General features: G+C 44.6%; 1 protein-coding gene across 2 annotated transcripts in view; it reads right to left on the bottom strand.

Moving 5' to 3' along the window:
- The window catches only part of LOC121003851, a 263,153-nt gene that overhangs the window by 71,388 nt on the left and 176,658 nt on the right, over window positions 1-15,107 (bottom strand). Inside the window, exon 2 of one of the 2 annotated variants that reach the window (XM_040435782.1) lies at window positions 11,747-11,876. The gene's annotated coding sequence lies outside the window, so the exon portion shown is untranslated. Of the gene's footprint in view, window positions 1-9,560; window positions 9,611-11,746; window positions 11,877-15,107 lie in introns of those variants that run through there. The other variant, XM_040435789.1, reaches the window with a different exon arrangement.

The following is a 15,107-nucleotide window of genomic DNA, read 5'->3' as shown; positions in this document are numbered from 1 at the left end:
GCCAGAAGACATAGACATACATGTCTGTTACCAGATGGTTGGGGGCCACACAGAATGGTATTGAGGGCCGCATGTGGCCCCCGGACCACAGGTTATGCACCCCTGTTGTAAATGCTTTTTGTAGCAAGCCAAGAGTCTTTCAGTTCTTACTTGAGGGCTTTTCAGCCATTACTCCTTGCAAAATTCTTCCAGTTCTGGGAGATTTATGGACCATCTTGCATGCACTACTCTATTGAGATGTATCCACAGATTTTCAATGATGTTCAGTTCAGAGGACTGTAAGGGAACTGTAGGCTTGCGCCTTTTGAGGTTGTCTATTGTGGATTTTGAGGTGTGTTTAGGATCATTATCCATTTGTAGACTTTTTTACAGTTGGTGTTATATTTACTTCCAGAATTTTCTGGAATTTCATTGAATCCATTATTTCCTCTACCTGTGAAATGTTCCCCTTGCTGTTCTATTGCCAACTTCTAACACTGAATTTTGTGGTGGGGACACAAGAGAGGTTTTTATTCTTATGACTCTTCCATGAAGGCCGCATTTGTGGAGGTGTTGCTAAAAAGTAGAGCAATGTACCACAACGGCAAAGTCTGCTAAATCTTCCTGAAGGTCTTTTGCAGTCAAGCAATGATTTTGATTTACCTTTCTAGCAATCCTACGAGCAGCTGTCTCTGAAATTTTAATTGGTCTTCCAGACCTTCTCTTGACCTGAACTGTTCATGTTACCTATCATTTCTTAAGTACATTTCGAAATGAGGAGATGGCAACCTGAAAACACGTTGCTATCTTCTTATAGCCTTCTCCTGCTTTGTCGGCCTCTACCATTCTCAGATTGTTAGGCAGCTGCTTAGAAGAACCCATGGATACTGTTTTTTTGGGACAAGGTTAGAGGAGTCTGGGCTATTTATAAAGCTTTGAAATTTACATCACCTGGTCTTTCCTAAAGATGATTGTTAACAAGCCTGGACCTTAAGGCCCCTTTCAGACGAGCGTGACGGATTAGGTCTGGATGAGTTCAGTTAAAAATGCGCGATTTCGCAAGCAAATTCAGTCAGTTTTGTCTGCGATTGCATTCAGTTGTTCAGCTTTTTTAGCGCGGGTGCAATGTGCATTGATGCGCTTTTCACGCGCATGATAAAAAACTGAAGGTTTACAAACATCTCCTAGCAACCATCAGTAAAAAAAACGCATCGTATCCGTACTTGCTTGCGGATGCGATGTGATTTTCATGCAGCCCCATTCACTTCTATGGGGCCAGGGCTACGTGAAAAACGCAGAATATATGACATGCTGCGATTTTCACGCAACGTACAAGTGATGCGTGAAAAACGCTCATGTACACAGACACATTGAAATGAATGGGTCCGGATTCATTGCGGGCGCAATGCGTTTTCCTCGCGGGTGCAATGCGTGATGCGAACTCGCTTGTGTAAAAGGGGCCTAAGGGTGCTGGCACACAGTGCAGTTCTGATATGCATTCAGGATGCAGTTTGCAATTTAGCCAGTTTAGCAGCCTCATTAACCCTTAGGATGCCGGAGGTTTTTTCGTTTTAATTTTTCTTCCCTATCTTCCTTGAGCCATAACTTTTTTTTATTTTTCCGTTCACATAGCTGTATGAGGGCTTATTTTTTGCAGGACAAGTTGTACTTTCTAATGCCACCATTTATTATGGCATACAATGTAGTGGGAAGTGGTAAAAATTCCAAATGGGGTGTAATTGGAAAAAAAGCAATTCCTCCACCGTTTTCCGGTTTTGGTTCACACAGTGTTCTGATTGCAGCAAAACTGACCCATGCCCTTCATTCTCTGGATCAGTATGATTACAATGATACCACATATGTATAGTTTTTTTTATGTCTAAATAAACTTAAACTTTGAAAAAAAAATTGGCCGTATTGGAAAAATATTTTTATATTTTAAAGGGTTTCTATCACTTCGTTTCACATAATTAGCTGTCAGACACTAGCGATCCGCTAGTGTCTGCTCTGCCAAACCATCCTAATATAATAGCTTTTGGGGCAGCCGTTTGGCTAAAAAAAGAACTTGTATTAATATGCTAATGAGCCTCTAGGTGCTATGGGGGCGTCATTAGCACCTAGAGGCTCGGTCTACCTTCATAAACTGCCGCCGCCCAGCGCGTCCCTCCAGCCCGCCCATCTCCTCCGGAATGCGATCCTCCCTGTGAGCGTATGTATTCGGCGCATGCGCAGTGAATGTCTGACCGCTTCCCTGCTCAGACATCTCCACTGCGCCTGCGCGATGACGTCATAGTGCTCCGAGGAACAGGCGCAGTGGAGATATCTGAGCAGGGAAGCGGTCAGACATTCACTGCGCATGCGCCGAATACAGGCGCTCACAGGGAGGATCGCATTCAGGAGGAGATGGGCGGGCTGGAGGGACGCGCTGGGCGGTGGCAGTTTGTGAAGGTAGACCGAGCCTCTAGGTGCTAATGATGCCCCCATAGCACCTAGAGGCTCATTAGCATATTAATGAAAGTTATTTTTTTAGCAAAACGGCTGCCCCAAAAGCTATTATATTAGGATGGTTTGGCAGAGCAGACACTACCGAATCGCTAGTGTCTGACAGCTAATTATGTGAAACGAAGTGGTAGAAACCCTTTAATAGTACTGGGTTTTCAGTCCCGGTGATACCCATGATGTTTATATTTTTTGTTATTTATGTATTTATTTATTTTATTTTATAGGGGGGTGATTTAAACATTTTTTTTAAATATACTGTATTTTTAAACAGTTTTTTTTTACTTTTTTGTTATGATTTTGAAGCTCACATTTGAGCCTACAAAATCCAATTATTATTTTTGTTAATCATCTTTATTCCGGCCATAAATTATACATACAAATTTTGTAAAACGTACATAAACATCTTTGACAAACGTAGTAAATCGTACATGCAGATTTTATGTATAAATCCCGCCACCCACCCTCGAGAGCAAGAAGGAAAAAAATATATAATAATAATTAAAAAAAATATTACATTCACTTCTTCCCTCTTTCTCTCCCTCCCCCCCCCCCAGTCCTTCTACTTATCTATAAAAGTCTTACATTTACTCCATAATCTACTATGAATATGCATTTTGTTTAATTTAATATAGCCTGCTTTCTCAATGGATCTATGTAAATTCATCGTGTTTATCCACTCATTTACCATAGGTACTTCAGTTCTCATCTATCTTCTGGCCACCAGCAGATGAGCCAAAAAGAAGGATTTCTTGGGTTTTTAATTCTGAACATTCATGGATTTTTTTTACGTCCATTTAAATATCTGAATTGCTAATTTCTTATGTTGGCCTGCCACCTGCTGGCCAAAATAAGAATTGCACCTTAAAATGCCTAAGGTCTCTTCAGCAAGACCTAGCGCATTATTGCTGATCGTGGTAATTAGCCACGGGTCTCTGCCGTTTGAAACCCGCTGGAGACCCGCCAGCCATGACGCCCGCTGCACAGCAAGCAGGCGCCATTTTTGCCCATCGCTCCAGCGCCATACATGTACAGCGCTGGTAGCGAAAACGTTAAACCCTGGTGTTCTGCATGGTGGGAATGATTTCATTAATTTCAGCTAGCTACAATAAAAAACTGCATCCTGAATGCATGTGAGAACTGCACCATGTGCCAGCACCCTAACACGCTATTTAAGGTCTGAGACCTTGGTTAAAGTTATCTGCGCGCTCAAATCTCCTTGGGTTCCAACATTTTTACAAGGTACTCCTTTCCTTTATTCACGCCATAATTATCCAAAACCAAAATAATACACTGATATTGCTTAAAATGTTGAAAAGTGTCATCTTTAACCCCTTAGGGACGCATGACGTACCGTTACGGCATGTTTCCCGAGTCCTTAAGGACCCATGACGTACCGGTACGTCATGGGTTTAAACCGCGATTGCGGCGGGGGTTAATCGGAACAGGATGCCTGCTGAAATCATTCAGCGGGCATCCTGTCACAACGCCGGGGGGGGTCATGTGACCCCCCCGTATCGGCGATCGCCGCAAACCGCAGGTCAATTCAGACCTGTAGTTTGTGGCTTTACCTGTGGTTGCGGCGGCTGTGCGGCGTGCCATCGGGTCCCCATGCGGCTGTGGGGGGGACCCGATGGCATGGAAGGCAGCGCGATGTCTAAGGAAGGCATCGCGCTGCCTTCCGGTGAAGAGCCTGTGAGATCCACCCCCCTGCATCAGGCTTCAAATGGGACATGGTGTCAAAAAAACCAGTCCAGCAAAACCTGCCTTCCAAAAACCGTATGGCATTCCTTTAGTTCTGCGCCCTGCCGTGTGCCCGTACAGCAGTTTACGACCACATATGGGGTGTTTTTGTAAACTACAGAATCAGGGCCATAAATATTGAGTTTTGTTTGGCTGTTAACCCTTGCTTTGTAACTGGAAAAAAATTATTAAAATGGAAAATCTGCCAAAAAAGTGAAATTTTGAAATTGTATCTCTATTTTCCATTAATTCTTGTAGAACACCTAAAGGGTTAACAAAGTTTGTAAAATCAGTTTTGAATACCTTGAGGGGTGTAGTTTATAGAATGGGGGTCCCTAAAAATTGGGTTTTTGAAAATTTCAGAAAAACTTCAAGATTTGTTTCTAAACTTCTAAGCCTTGTAACATCCCCAAAAAATAAAATATCATTCCCAAAATGATCCAATCATGAAGTAGACATATGGGGAATGTAAAGTAATAACTATTTTTGGAGGTATTACTTTGTATTATAGAAGTAGAAAAATTGAAACTTGGAAATTTGCAATTTTTTACAAATTTTTGGTAAATTTGGTATTTTTAAAAAAATATATAAAAAATTTTTTTTTTACTACATTTTAGCAGTGTCATTTGTGAGGAAAAACCAAACTCAGAATGGCCTGGATAAGTTAAAGCGTTTTAAAGTTATCAGCACTTAAAGTGACACTGGTCAGATTTGCAAAAAATGGCCAAGTCCTTAAGGTGAAATAGGGCTGAGTCCTTAAAGGGTTTCTATCACTTCGTTTCACCTATTTAGCTTTCAGACACTAGCGATCCGCTAGTGTCTGCTTTATCTGACCATCCTAATATAAGAGCTTATTGTCCTGCCGTTTAGCTAAAAAAAATAACTTATATAGATATGCAAATGAGCCTCTAGGTGCTATGGGGGCGTGATTAGCACCTAGAGGCTCCGTCTACCTTAACAAACTGCCGCCGCCCAGCGCGTCCCTCCAGCCCGCCCATCTCCTCCGGAATGCGATGCTCCTCGTATTCGGCGCATGCGCAGTGAATGTCTGATCGCTTCCCTGCTCAGACATCTCCACTGCGCCTGCGCTGATGACGTCATAGTGCTCCGAGGAACAGGCGCAGTGGAGATGTCTGAGCGGGGAAGCGATCAGACATTCACTGCGCATGCGCCGAATACGAGGAGCATCGCATTCCGGAGGAGATGGGCGGGCTGGAGGGACGCGCTGGGCGGCGGCAGTTTGTTAAGGTAGACGGAGCCTCTAGGTGCTAATCACGCCCCCATAGCACCTAGAGGCTCATTTGCATATCTATATAAGTTATTTTTTTAGCTAAACGGCAGGACAATAAGCTCTTATATTAGGATGGTTAGATAAAGCAGACACTAGCGGATCGCTAGTGTCTGAAAGCTAAATAGGTGAAACGAAGTGATAGAAACCCTTTAAGGGGTTAACGTTATGCCTTTTGGAGATCATTTCATCTTCAACTTGCTTAACTGTTCACAGTAACAGTAATTTTTGGCCAGAGGTGCCCAAACTTTTTCATGCACATGTACAGTATAGAACAGCGCTAACAAGTGGTTTTGGCTCCAGCTGTCGCTAGGCAACCAGACACTTCCTCCTCTGCTGCTCCTTCTATCTTCTGCCAAGGTGCAGCTTGATTGGACTGTTTCTCTCCTCTGGCTGCAAAGCAGTTTCAGGTTGTCAGGTCAACTAGCGCCAGTGGAGGATGTGTTGCCTGGCGGTCTATTTAAAGCAAGGCTTTGTGTCCTGTGCCTTTTCTTTTTTTCTTTTTTTTTTAAGATTATTTTTTCTCTTGAAAATCACAGTTAATTTTAAACATAATTAATCCTTAAAAAGTAAACACAGTATAGTTTATATACATAATTTACAACTAAATATTATCTACTCACCAATAAAATACATCCGTGCAGATCAAAAACAAAATTATTACAATTATTATTTATTAACCGATTACCCCTTTTCTTTTTCCCCCTTCTTTCCCTTGCAATGCGTCTCAAAAAAATTAAAATAAAAAAAATTAAAAGAGGAGGGAGGGGGGAGAGATGGAAAGTGGCCATGGCAATCACACCAAGATAACTCATCTCCCTACAACTTCCATATTACCCATACCTTAGTCCATTTTTCCCCAATATCCCCAATATTTCTTTCCCTAAAGGATATTTTCATACCTTTTCACCTTATTCACCAGGTTTAGCCAGGAGTCGAAACATGGAGTAATTCATGAAAACCAAAGTCATAGAATTAATAGTCCAGCCAGAAACATTATTCTAGTCAACAATATCTTTTTAGAATTGAGACAGTTGACCTTAGACAAGTCATTCAAAATCAAACACTGTGCTGTGAACGGAATTGGCAACTTCAGTTTTTAGGTGATATGGTTATAAATGAAGTCCCAATATTCTTTTAACTCTGGACAAGGCCAGAGCATATGTAGACAATCTGCCCTTGGAAAGTCACATCGTGGACAATTAGAAGTCTCCCTTAAACCACATTTATTCAACCAAAGAGGGGTGATATATAACCTGTGCAAAATATTAAACTGTACTAATATGTGAATAAAATTATGTGAAACATGTCTCAAACTCTCAACTCCAATCAATTTGATCAATCATCGGGAAATCAGCTCCCCATGTCCTTTGGCTCTGAGAGCTAAGCTTCTTTAAACGGGTCCTGATTAGTGATTCATATAGTTGGGAGACCTTGGCCTTCCCCAGCACATGATTCAGCACTGTGCAGTTATCTATTTCTAAGCACTCGTTCTCTTTTGTGCTAAGCAGTGCTGAACGTAACTGAGAATACCTAAACCAACCTATGTTACCTTAATGTGTCTTTTCTAATCGCTCATTTTGTGCCATTCTGGGTAATAGGAGATCAGATCTGTCCCAATACTATTCTGCCCTTAAACACAGCAACATAGTCTAATGACAGATCTGCTTCAAAGAGGAAACATCTGCCGCACCTTACCTGCTGATGCAGGTTCTTACCCTTTCCTGGATCTGGGTCCTGGTGCTTCTGATCCTAATTAACCCTGACCCTTGGTTTTGTTCACCTAGTTCTTGTTGTTCTACTCCTAGTTCTGACTATTCTGGGAACAAAGACCTGGGGATCTTCCTGCAGCATTTTCAACAACTTTTTGTGGGGGTTAAAGAGGACCTTCTACTTCTCCTGACATGTCTGCTTTAGTAACTACCTGCATTCCCCATGCAGTAACGATTCAATTATTCCTACATGAAGTTTATGAATGTATTGGCAACTAGGTTTTAACAGTTTAACATTGTGTCCTGGCACAGTCTGCCACTTGCAGCAATAATTGGACAGTGTTAAACTATGCAGGAACGTCCCATTCACTCCCCCCCCCCCCCCCCCACACACACACCCCAACTGGCAACAGCCAATTAGCAACAACATTGAGTCTTAAAGGGACACTGACAGGCCTTCTGAGCATAGTTAGCTCTTTATATGCCCCCCTAGGTCTTATAATAAGTTCCCAATTCATATAAGTATTATCCCTGTGCGCATTATAAAACGTTAAAAATAATCTTTATAATCACCTCTCCTTTCTGCCCAAGGGGCGTTCTTTGCGGCGCATTTGTACCCAGCCGCGTCCCAACTGCCGGATCCTTAGACACGCCCATCTCATTAGTATTCACTTCGCTGGGCGGTATTTCTCAGTCCCCGACATTCGGAGATACTGCGCATGCGCCCGGCACCCTCGCTCGCCGGGATCACATTGCGCCAAGTGAATACTAATGAGATGGGCGTGTCTAAGGACCCGGCAGTTGGGACGCGGCTGGGCACAAATGCGCCACAAAGAACGCCCCTTGGGCAGAAAGGAGAGGTGATTATAAAGATTATTTTTAACGTTTTATAATGCGCACAGGGATAATACTTATATGAATTGGGAACTTATTATAAGACCTAGGGGGGCATATAAAGAGCTAATTATGCTCAGAAGGCCTGTCAGTGTCCCTTTAAGACTACATACTACAGAATGGTCATTAACTGTGGAAGACAATTGGTTACTAAAAAGACATGTCAGGAGTGGTGAAAGGCCCCCTTTGATGAAGATGAAGACTTGACACCCTAGTCTAGAGCACTAAACATGACTGTAAGAGGATCAGCAGGCCATGGATTCTGTCTGTATGAACTGGCAGAATAGGTGGCCAGCAAGGATTCTACCAGAAAGAAATAATATGGGATCTCCAGGGAATCTCTAGTTATCTGCAACCCTTGAAACCGTCTGCTCCCACTCCAAACCCTATTGCTCTGGTACAGAAGACTATTTTGACCACCCGACACCCATCCCCTGTATCTATCTCCCAGTACCTCTGTGGTTTGATGGAGATCCTAAGGCCTTACAAGAATGAATTCCACTCTAAGCCAGGCCTACAGGATTTCCCAGGTCAGAGAATAAGCCATGCCCTTGGCATCATCACTTTGGAGCAAATTGACCTAGTTTTCTTATCCTTGAACTTCCTGGCAACTTTCTGGAGAGTATTTAAGGAACTTGGCTGTGCCCCCTCCACAGCTTGTGCTCTGTTACACCTGAGGCAAGGGGTCTCCATGGCTGATCAGTATGCCATTAAGTTTCATATCCTGGCATGACCATTTTTACTGAGTGCTGTGTATCTAAAGTCCTGTGTAAAGCTATATGCACCTGTGTGTGACCAAATGTCTTGTAAAAATTAAACCATGTCACTTCTCAGGATGTTACATAACTGGCTGTGTCCTCCCTTTATCTCCTTTCTGTACCAGGTTGTAAATATGCAGTTATGCAGTTGGCTGCTGGAGTACAGTAGGTGCACTGAGGTGCTCTGTAGGCTTTGTAAGGCCCTGCTAATCTATGTATTGTATCTGATCTTCCTCCATGCCAAGCAATTTATTTATTTCAATATTTAAAGGGGTTCTGCAGTTTGTTTAAACTGATGATCTATCCTCTGGATAAATCATCAGCATCTAATCGGCGGGGGTCCGACACCCGGGACCCCCGCCGATCAGCTGTTTGAGAAGGCGCGGCTTTCCAGGAGCGTCGCGACCCTTCTCGCTGTTTACCGCAGGCCCAGTGACGTCACGACTAGTATCAACTGGCCTGGGCTAAGCTCTGTTGACTTGAATGGAGCTTAGCCGCGCCCAGGCCAGTTGATACAAGTTGTGACGTCACTGGGCCTGCAGTAAACAGTGAGAAGGGTGGGGCGCCACTACCTTCTCAAACAGCTGATTAGCGGGGGTCCCGGGTGTCGGACCCCAGTCGATCAGATGCTGATGATCTATCCAGAGGATAGATCATCAGTTTAAACAAACTGCAGAACCCCTTTCTGCTTCCCTAGTGTGCGTTTGCAGGTTTCTCAGCCCAGGAGTGGAGATGTGCTCTGCCTATCAACAAGCTGGTTGTCATGGTGACGGGGACGTGCCCTGCCCGACTACAATGAAGAATGTCCTGCTAAACAATCTGGAATCAGCTGAGCTGTGTATCTAACCCTACCAGGTGTGGGCCATGTATATAACATCTGCATGGAGTTTGTATGGTCTCCCAGTGATTGCATTTGTTTCCTTTCACACTCCAATACTGATAGAGAACTTCGATTTTGAGCTTCACTGGGGTCAGCGAGTGTTGACAATGGAGCACATTTATCAAAAACTGTTGTAAAGGAAAAGTGGCTTAGTTGCCCACAGCAACCAATCAGATTCCACCTTTCATTTATCAGAGCTCCTTTGGAAAATGAAAGGTGGAATCTGATTGGTTGCGATGAGAAGCTAAGCCATTTTCCCTTTACAACAGGTTTGATAAATCTCCCCAAATGTATCTAAAGTGCTGCACAATATGTTGACACTATATAAATAAATAAGTTTTATATATTAAACCTCTATATGGTGAAAGAAGTGTGTCCTTTAGTCACCCATGCAACGCTTCAGACCTCTTAGGGTCCATTCACATGTCCGTAGTGTATTGCGGATCCGCAATACACCCGGCCGGCACCCCTATAGAACTGCCTATTCTTGTCCGCAATTGCGGACAAGAATAGAACATGTTCTATTTTTTCGGGAGCCGCAGACCGGAAGATCGGGGCTGCGCTCCGGAAATGTGGATGCGGACAGCACACTGTGTTCTGTCCGCATCTCTTCCGACCCCATAAAGAATGAATGGGTCCGGATTCGTTCCGCAATGTTGGGGAACGGATCCGGACCCATTCTACGGACGTGTGAATGGGCCCTTACTGGGACTTTATTCAAGCAATACAAAAAGTGCCAATGTGCCAACAATATATACTGATATCAATTACAATAATTACCTAATTGTTAAGTTAGTGCACAAGTGTACAAATAATACAAAAGTGACTTTACTAGAAATCGGACACCACATTCCAGCCAAAAACCGTTCGTATGAATGACAGTATTCTTAAAGGGGTTGTCAGAGGAAACCTATTAAAACTCAGTGATATACTTTAACTATGTAATCTTTATGAATGAATCTGACAGAGAAGGGGGCTTGCTTCGTTGGTGAATTGAGCCGGCCTGCCACCCCCTTCATCTTTTCACATTTAGAAGGTGTGAGATTTTCAGAAATGAATTTCTTGAGCAGTGGCAAATGGTTTCAGTCAATCTAAATTATCCTTAGCAACTCTCCTGGAAGAGGAGACCTCCTGGACCCTCAAAACACCCGACAGGTCCTGACTATTTACGTCTCCTTGTTCCTGCAGGACCACTTATGCCCAAGCACTGCTGCAGACAACATCTAGGACATAGTTTGCAGGGGCACCTGAGGGTGAAAAGGACTGCAAGCTGCAGCAAGTAGGAGAGGTGAACATCTGCAGAGTCTGGTCTGGGGTCTGTATTTTGGGGATCTGCATTTATTTTGGGGGGTACATATTTGTATAGGGATCTGGGGTCTGTTATTATTGGATGTGGGATCTGTATATATTTAGGGGGTCTGGTCTGGAGTCTGTATTTAGAAGATCTGGGGGTTGTATATATTTAGGGGGTCTGGTCTGGAGTCTGTATTTAGAAGATCTGGGGGTTGTATATATTTAGGGGATCTGAGGTCTACATTTATTTAGGGTCTGATCTGGGTCTGTATTTAGTTAGGCAGACTGGTCTGGGGTCTGAATTTATTTAAGGGGTCTGGTCTGTGGTCTGTATTATTTTGGGAGTCTGGTCTCAGTCTAAATTTATTGTGGGGTGAGACAGAGTCTATAGAGTCTTAATTCTGGAAATCAGTCCAAAAACAAAAAGGTTGCAATGGTTTTCTTCTCTCCTTTGTCTATGACATGTCTGAAAGGGATTTCACTGTATTTCCCCTTTAAGGACAACTGTCTCACCATATAGCTCAGATTTAGGTGTTTTACTATTCTTTGTTATATATAAAAAAAAAAAAAAAAAACAAGCATCAACCGCGACATGGAGAACATTACAGAAACAACAATGAGATAACCACTTGACTCAATATTGCGGTATCGCTAATCTATATGTATCATGTGCCAAATAATTATTTATTTCAATATTTACCTGCTTCCCCTGTGAACGTTTGCAGGTTTCTCAGCCGGGGAGTGGAGATGTGTGCTGCAGCTCTGCCTGTCTACAAGCTGGTTGTCATGGTTACGGGGGCGTGTCCTGCCCCACTACAGTGAACAATGTCCTGCTAAACAATCAGAAACTTGTGAATGGCTGAGGTACAGATTGTGGCAACTTAACACATTAGTGCCCAAAACATATTACATGTACTGTATTTCACACTGGCGTTTTGGCTTTCCGTTTGTGAGATCCGTTCAGGGCTCTCACAAGCGGTCCAAAACGGATCAGTTTGGCCCTAATGCATTCTGAATGGATAAGGATCCGCTCAGAATGCATCAGTTTGTCTCCGTTCAGCCTCCATTCCGCTTTGGAGGCGGACACTGCTTGCAGCCTTTTGGTGTCCGTCTGATGAAACTGAGCCAAACGGATCCGTCCTGACACACAATGTAAGTCAATGGGGACGGATCAGTTTTCTATGACACAATAGAAAACGGATCCGTCCTCCATTGACTTTCAATGGTGTTCAAGACGGATCCGTCTTGGCTATGTTAAAGATAATACAAACGGATCCGTTCTGAACGGATGCAGACGTTTGTATTATCTAACCAGATCCGTCTGCGCACATCCATGACGAATCCGCACCAAACGCGAGTGTGAAAGTAGCTTTACCCTGTCAGGTGTGATACTGTCTGCTGCACCGTGTATCTAGCCCTATCATCTGTCATTGGCTCAGCTTGTACGGGGGGTGTTTGAGCTAAATCACCAGTTTAGGCTGTAACCAGAACACTGTGTGCCCTCAAAAACAGACTGTAACCCATATGCAGTGTGCCCACTGCCCTAAAACTGTAACCAACATGATTTGTGGCCTCAAAGAAAAGACTGTAACCCATACACTGTTCTGTTGCCACCAGTAATGACTAAATGTTGGGCCTTTATTTAAACCAACTACCAAGGTCTCTTCTTGTAATGAGTGTTAGACTGGCCCAACAGAGCACTGGAGGAACCTTCAGTGGGCCCCAGCGAGGGAAAGACTGGCCATAGCCCTTGCAGTGAAGCTTCCCGTGGGTCAATGTCTAGCGAGCCCTCTTCATGGCCTCCAGCCAGGTAAGTAATGATCTGACGCTCCCAGAGTAAATTAACGCTGGGAGCATCAAGTACTTCTGTACCTGGCTGGTGACCTCAGGTGCCCTCCTTATTCATGCATACAACTGTATTGCCATCCTAAGGCAACTGGAAGAGAAGGACAGAACATGGCAGTTGGCAGTGGCCACCACAGAGGGGGGGGGGGGGGGTATTTTGTACTGCTGGTGCATTATTTTGTGATGCTTGTGGTAATTGGTTCTGCAGGGGTCAGTACATTGTGCTGCATTGTGGTATTTCTCTCTGCTGGAGCAGTTATTTGTTCAGAAATATGATACTATTGGCACCAGCTACTTATGTTGGCCCTTCCTTCTGCCAGTTTAGACTCGCCTGCAACATGGGACCGCTTAGATTTTTATTCCATGGCCACTTAAAGTTCTGAGTTCCCTTCTGACCCCACTTGCACTACAATGCAGCTGAACTGGAAAAGAAGGGCAACATATCCAGTTGGGGCCAGCCTCTGCAGGTGTGGCGAAGACTGCTGTTCTGACCCAGAGTTGCCTGTCCTGACCTTATACTATTTATCGTGTCATATGAACTCTGCCTGCCCTAACCTTACTATGGTTTTGCCTGACCCCTCAGTGTTCCGCACCAGTTTCTCTTCACCCCTACGGGTAAGCAATGACTTGAACAGAGGCTACTCTAAATGGTAGCTGCCTGGAACGGACTCCAGATCCCTGTACAGGGGTTAAAGGGTGAAGATCAGTGGTGCAGCTTAGATAATGCCCTTAGGGGTAGCCCCAAGTCAAATCTGTTTAAGTGACACAGCGGATTAATATCCACTTCGTAATAATCTGGAGGACTTCTCTATACCCTTTCTGTGGTTGGACAGCAGCTCATGAAGCATCTGCCACTCCTCCCCAGTGATTCCACTGACAAATAGCAATATGATATGCAATGCAATTTCCTTCTCCACGTCTAAAGAGAGAAGTAGCTATATTTTTTCATGAATAAACCGGTGTCTGGGCAGATTCACTATGAAACCACCTCACCAGCACTAAGAAAAGAAAGACAGCATGGAAGATACTAAACATGTCCATGCACCACTGAATGCTGGAGAAGGTGGACCAGAATTTCGACCACATGAGAATCAGCAGGGAGTGCTATCAGAGGAAAATGTAGATAAAAAATTAACAATATTTTTATTGCATATATAGTGCAATAACAGTTCATTTAAAATGTCCTTTTCATTGCATAGGAATACTTTTTGTAGGATAATTCTTTTAAGCAGTCTGACTGTGGTGAGGATCTCAATGGCAAACACACAACACTCTCCACACACTTCCGCAAAAGTTTCTGTTAACTTGGGGCTTTAAAAGTACTGCTGAATCAACCTCTCGGTTTTGGGTGGCGCCGAGGGGGTTAAATGAAGGCGGCATAGACTGTGGAGACGGGAAGCAGAAGGGTTAAAACTGGCAGCAGCTAGCAGCTTGGGGGTATGGTAAAAGATAACAAAATAAAATGGTGTGTTTCTCCAGACAGAGCAGGGCTGCTCATTGTGTTACCCAGGTGACTCAGGTGATCCTCCCCTGCCCCCTGATTGGTGTTTAGAGTTGGTAGTGGCCATAGGAGGGTTAAAAGGGATGATGAGGCAAGGCTCGGCCTCTTTCTCTACGGCACCAGCAGGCAGCAGGTATGGCCACAGAGGTAGAGCTTTTGGCAGCACTCGCTGCACATTTACAATCGAAGGGCCCGGCTTTTCTATCCCGCCTGATGGCGGGCTTACAAGCTCCCCAGCCATCAATCCCCCCTCCCACCCCTAGTGTACAACTAACGGAGCGGCCGGGTGGCAGGCGGCCCACCAGAAACATCCGCCCACCCGCCCGTCTCAGCCCCTCTCCTGCCCTAATATCTCGCCGCACCCGGAGCCGGCGGCAGCAGCAGCGCAAGGATCATCCGGCTGCCGGATTTCAGAATACTCCAGCACTTCGGCCTGCACGTCCGCAGGCCACGCCCACCGCTCCCCAACTTCCGGCGCCGCAGGAACGGCAGCTTCAGTTCCCGCCGGTGGCGTCTCAGCCCCCTCTTTCCTGTCGCAAATCACAGGCTAGCATGGGGAATCGGCACAGCGAGCACTCCTCTGCTGAGGAGGCTATAACGCTAGCGCCGGAGCTGCAGTCTATGGCCCCTAATGAGAAGGGCCACATGGGGGAGTCTATCCCTGGTATTGCGGCTGCTGTATCAGCGTTGCCCCCACAATCTACAGGACGGATTA

The sequence above is a fragment of the Bufo bufo genome, chromosome 1, assembly GCF_905171765.1.
Source record: "Bufo bufo chromosome 1, aBufBuf1.1, whole genome shotgun sequence".
NCBI classification, from domain to species: domain Eukaryota; kingdom Metazoa; phylum Chordata; class Amphibia; order Anura; family Bufonidae; genus Bufo; species Bufo bufo.
Note: the sequence above shows the minus strand (reverse complement) of the source record. Positions and strands in the feature narration are given on the sequence as shown.